The following is a 6,017-nucleotide window of genomic DNA, read 5'->3' on the forward strand; positions in this document are numbered from 1 at the left end:
TTAAAATAGTAAAAATTTCTTCTGAGATTAGTAGAGCACGTGAAGACAGAATGAAGTCGGGTCACCGAAATTACATATCGAACGACGACACCGACCTTCTCCAAATGGGAATTAATTATTCAGTCGCCCGCACCTCCGGGGGCTTAGTATTACAATTCTAATTAAAATAATACGACTGGTCAATAAAAAATACGGAATCCCGAGTGCGATTTCCGAAAGAAATCAGTTTGTTTTTTTTTTTTTATCTTTGTGCTACACCAAAAAATATACATTAAAATACAAAAAGACACAATTGGCGGTCTTATCGCTAAGAGCGATCTCTTCCAGACAACCATCAGGTGGACAAGAATCATTTGGAAACCAATCGTACCAATCCAGTGAAATATACTTATATATGTTACGGTAAAAGTAGATATTGCGGCAAATATACACATTTTCCGGTAACAATATCTACTTTTACTGGAACATACCTAGTCTTGCCATAAATACTGAGACAAAGGAAAAAAAAATTATATTGCCAATAACATTTATTACTTTTACAGTGTGTTAGTTTAATACATAAATATAAAACAATTTAAAGTATAAAAAGCTTATTCGAAGTCGTCTCCATTGGCTGTAATACAGTCCTTTAAACGTTGAGGCCAGTTATCAATACAAGCACGCACTCTTTCCATGGGAAAATTTTTCACTGCCAATCGTACGGATTGTTTTAGGGACTCCAAATTATCATGGCGTTTAGAGCAAGCCGTACTCTCTAAAACTGACCATAAATCATAATCCAGCGGATTAATATCGGGACTAGACGACGGCCAGTCTTCAGCTCTGATGAAGTCCGAAACGTTCGTTTCCAACCAAGACTGCGCAGACCGAGCTTTATGACCTGGCGCCGAGTCTTGCTGGAAGGACCATTCTTGATTATTGAAGGTCCCACCTGATGGTGAGTGGTTACCGTCGCCCATGGACTTCAGCAATGCCAGGCGCAGTGCCAAGCCGCTGCCTACCGCTTAATAATTTCCACAAGCCTCGTTTGAAGAAGGACATGTTATAGCGCTCGGGAAACACCGTGGAGGGGAGCTCATTCCATAGCCGGATGGTATGTGGCAAAAAAAAAAGCTTAATCGAAATTGAAAATGTGTGGTAAAGCTATACGAGTAATGACAGCTTTAAAGTATTACACTTAATATGTCGCGATACTTCATTCACTTATGTTTCAAATGAAGCATTACAATAGAGGGTCCTGAGGCCGTCTTGTGAGTCGCAAGAAGGTACCATCACCTTGCCTATTTTTGCCGTGAAGCAGTAATGCGTTTCGATTTGAAGGGCGGGGCAGCCGGTGTACTCTGAAAACTGAGACATAGAATTCATGCCTCAAGTTAGATGGTGGTATTTACGTTACTGATATCTGTGGACACATCCAGTTAACATGCAAGAAAAGACTTTTTGACGGGAACGCAAGGAGTGAACTTGTGTGATTTGTTTTATTTTGTCTATTTAGTGTTTCTTCAGGTTTAAATGTGTAATAACAGTGGTTTATTAACTGTTTAATATCTGTAAAAGTGCACAAATGTGGGAAAATGAATCAAAGCCGCTGGAGGTAACTTCTCGGCTTCCTCCAAAAAGTCCACTGTAAAAAAAATCAAGCAAGAAAAAGAAAAAAGTGTGGTGACTCTGGTGACTTCTTTTATTTCTCCTCAGCTCGCGAAAATGCTAGTCACTCGAACAAACTTTTAAGATACGTCATGTTCCTCATAAAAACAAGTAGTATATAAGTGTACATTGTATTGTGAACATTGAATTGAATAAACGCTAGCACAGACTAAAAAAAGTGTTTTTTTTTTAAACCAACAATCACAGGAAGTGATGTGTCGGCTTCCTAAACTGCCTTTACGTTGGCAAACGTAACTCAGGTTGTTTTCCAATTACAGCACAAGAGCGCATTATGCGGCATAATGCTCAACGTTGAATGTTCCAACTACAGCAACTCGAAGCACAATCGAGCACTCTCAAAAGTACTGCTCTCGCGTGATACTCGCAATCGATACCGACTCAGTGACAGAAAATTGACAAGTGTTTTTTCTTTAAGTTGGCATTAATCGAAATTTTGTTTATATTATCGTTAGTAATATTATTTAATGTTGAAAAAAATTGTAAGGCTTTCGTTTCGTCGTAGTTTCTCAGAAATAATCAATGTTAATTAAAACTGTGCTAACTTAGCGCACTCTGCTGATGCATTTGAAAACTAATTCACGTTCCAATTAAGCTTCAGCATAATTCGGCATTGTGCGTCACTGAGTCGCATTATGCTCTGTAATTGGAAAACTACCTCAGTAGGCACTAGCTGTGTGCTTAGTGCGAGCTTTTTAACATTCTCAATAGCGTGAAAGTTAACCCAATTTGGATGCAGTTGGAACAGCGCCCCTAACGGCAAACGTAGGCAAACGATCCCATTTCATACAAATATGAGCTAACTTTTACCCAATCGAGAATGTTAAAAAACTGTTCATTAATATTCCGTTTTTAATTTCGTATCATTTATTATCAGGTGATTCATTAAATTCACAATAATTAGGTACTTAACGTTTAAGCTTGTTGCCACATGCCAGGTGTGTACGCTTGTACTGGCTCGTAAACATTATTACACGGAAACTTTTTATTTATTAACTAGCGACCCGCCCTCGCTTCGCTTCCTTAACATTAAAACAAACATGAAACAAAAAAAAATTAAAATTAAAAAAAAATAGCCTATGTTCATCAGGGACAATGTCGGCTTCTAATGGAAAAATAATTTTTCAAATCGGTCCAGTAGTTTCGGAGCCTATTCGAAACAAACAAACAAACAAATCTTTCCTCTTTATAATATTAGTATAGACTTCATAAATATTCATTTAGTTAGTTTAATTTAATTAAATACACATGATAGATACGTGAACGAATACATGACGGAAAGTTTTAATTTATTATTATCAACCCATTCATACTGTATCAATATCGTGTGTCATATAGATAATACTTAGATCGTTGAAAAACAAAACTTGTAATTGAACAAAAATTGTAATTTGAAACAGGACTAACACCGGAGAGGCTTTTAAAAGCAAATTAAAAAGGTTATCTCGTAAATTAGATTTTTTTTCTTTTTCCTTAATCGTAACTAGGACACAGCACGCAAAGGCGGATGCACTAAGATTTCCTCAAAACGCCAATTGCTATCTCGATTTTTTGTTCGCTTTACCTGTTAATTTTAATGTTCAAAGGTTAATGATTCCTTAGAAATCACAGCATGAATGACGCTACGCACACCGAAACATTACTTCAGTGTACATTATTAGTTACAATAATAAATTTACACACGAATTAGCAGCATTTTTGTAACTACTCGTACGGGATTAGGTACAATACGCCAAACCACAAATAATTACGATTTCTTCGTCTACGACTTCTGTGGTTTTAATTCTATTACACGGTTATATTCATTCATCGTCAAGTTATGTCTGGGCTTTTATATCAATTGCTTAATAATTACGCATAAATTAATTAGTTCACGTTTGATTTTCATTACGCGTTGTTATTTCTTCATCGTGGTAGTTAGTCATTCGTGACCATATTGTGTAAGTACATAGTCCTTGAACAAAGTGTTTGTCTCCCGAACTTAAGAACTGGCTTAGTCTTTTGATGCGTGTACATCACTTCTTCTCTTCTATATCTTAATCTTCACTCTTAAAAGATTTCTGTGCTTCATTATAACATGCAATTCGTCTTCCTTTAGAACGTGTATTTTGATGTTATTGAGACAGAAATAAGCGGAACGTTTAAATCACAGTGGTTTTATTGAATCGGTTGATTGTGTACGTGTCATCGATCCGAGTGGCCGTGTTCGACTGAACTAAAATAGGCTACGACGAGTGGAATGAATACAGCGAGCGTGTGACGACACTAAAGCGCTTTATTCACGATCCATCTCGGCTGTACGTCAGCTCAAGGCCGCGGTGCTGGATGCAGCATACAGACTATCGTGCGCGCATCAAGCGTGGAGAGAATAAGTGGAACTTATATCATTCAATAAATCTTGAAAGTGTTAAATCTGCTGTACAGCAAGTCTATTTATTCAATATCAAGCACGCACGACGCAGGACCGCTCTGACGTACGTCCGCTTTAATCACTGTCTATCTGCACGACGTACGCGGTGGTGGGGGCACTCGCTGGATGCAAAATTGGTCCTGCAAATCCAGCAAACAATTAATAATAATTATCGACGTACGTCAAGCCTATTCATGGTACTTTTGCATCGTGCACGGCCTTGGCGGGACGTACAGCAAGATGGAACGTGAATCAAGCGCATTATAGATCTTGTAACACTGAACCGGCGTTCCCCTTCGAATGTTCGAAGTTCACGGTCAATGACCGTCACATTATAGAGAAATTCAAAATGAAAAACTTAAAATAGGATATTTTACTTATTTTTAAATAGGATATTATACGTTCTAGATGTCTATGGGGTCCAGTAACCACTTAACACCAGGTGGGCTGTGAGCTCGTCCACCCATCTAAGCAATAAAAAAAAAATTAACTCTGCTCCGTGGGCAGAAGGTTCAACGATGAAAAAGAGATGAAGGGATAATCTCAAACATTCCATAATAGTACTAGAGTTTAACAATTTTAGTAATTAGTTTTGTTCTTTCTCGATCAATTTATGTACAAATTCAAATAGGCAGATTCAACCTCAATTTGTTATTTAAATATTTATTCGCCATTAATAGGCAAGTTGTAATTGTTTATAATGTCAAAATATCTACGCGATCATATTCTTACGCCGGTAATAGTAACGCCATCTATCGCCGAATAGTCGAAATAAACATCGAAGGATCTAGTAGCCTCTAAAACGCTCGAGAAGTACAACGCCATCTATTGGCAGATGTCAGAAATACAGTACTTTAAATGTGTGGAATATTCTCGATAGTTCTAAGGGTGTGGTATCGGCTATAAAAGCGTTGCAGAGATGGCACACAGTCAACTAGTAATCGGAACTACTCGAAGCGAAACAGCTAACTGATCACCTGAAGCGAAGCGGAAGAAGCGAATTGAGAATTTTAAAGTGCTCGTGAAGTGTTTTAAGTGTTCTTAGTGACAAATACAGTATTAAGTTGTACTTCGGTGGAACATTTATTTTACCCGAGCGTAACAATATTTATGTAAAACATTTGATTAAATAAATGTATTTAGACTATAATTTAAAGGTCAACTGAGGTTAAATTCGTATCAGAGCGGTTTTTTTTTCTTCTACAAAGTAATACCTATCTCATTTTTAACTACAATGTTTATTGTCACCAGTAGAGCATCGCAAGTTTTCGTGTAGCACGGACACATCACAGCATACGGTAGCCATTCCGAGGGTCAAGGCGATCAAGGCGAGATTTTATGTATTTTCAACGTAAAACATTTCGTATTTTATTAATTAGCATAACGAAAATGAACCGTACGCATTTTGATTTAATACCTATTTTCCTTTTATCTTCTCAGTAAGCATTTGAGATTTACGTTTCTTCGTATATTTGTGGTCGCATGGATTATTAAACAGATGAAGAATGTTTGCTGTTATTTTTGGCACTTCAGATAAGATTTGCTGGCGTAACCACATAGACATGTCTCTTTTCGACTGACGCTTGAGAAGTGTAACGAATTCTCGAGGAACACAGTGACATTTCTCCCGGAATTGCCGTTATCTATGGGCGTCATTTGGGCTGCAATGGCGGACAGCCATAGATAGAATTAAAATTAGCGAAAGGTACATAGTTTTAACATGTTCGTGTTTTTCACCCATTACCCCGCGATAATTTGAATAGTTTTTGTACGTAATAATCTTTATGTTTGCTCGTTAAATACTAAATAATAAATAAATAATAAAATCTTATTTTTAGATATATGTACCTAAAGTACTGTAGATAGTTAAATAGCTGAATAAAACTATTTTTTATATGTTTAAAGACAAAAAAATGAAGGCGTCGTGGCCTAAAGGATAAGA

The 6,017-nt window shown here is 37.0% G+C and overlaps 1 long non-coding RNA gene across 1 annotated transcript; it reads right to left on the minus strand.

The window, feature by feature from the left end:
• Window positions 1–509: 509 nt before the first annotated feature.
• LOC119630072 (uncharacterized) lies at window positions 510–5,708 on the minus strand. The gene is made up of 2 exons (XR_005245882.2): window positions 5,493–5,708; window positions 510–4,215 (listed from the first exon to the last, which is right to left on the minus strand). It is a non-coding gene; the product is annotated as an uncharacterized LOC119630072 (long non-coding RNA).
• Window positions 5,709–6,017: the final 309 nt, after the last annotated feature.

The sequence above is a fragment of the Bombyx mori genome, chromosome 20 (assembly GCF_030269925.1).
Source record: "Bombyx mori chromosome 20, ASM3026992v2".
NCBI classification, from domain to species: domain Eukaryota; kingdom Metazoa; phylum Arthropoda; class Insecta; order Lepidoptera; family Bombycidae; genus Bombyx; species Bombyx mori.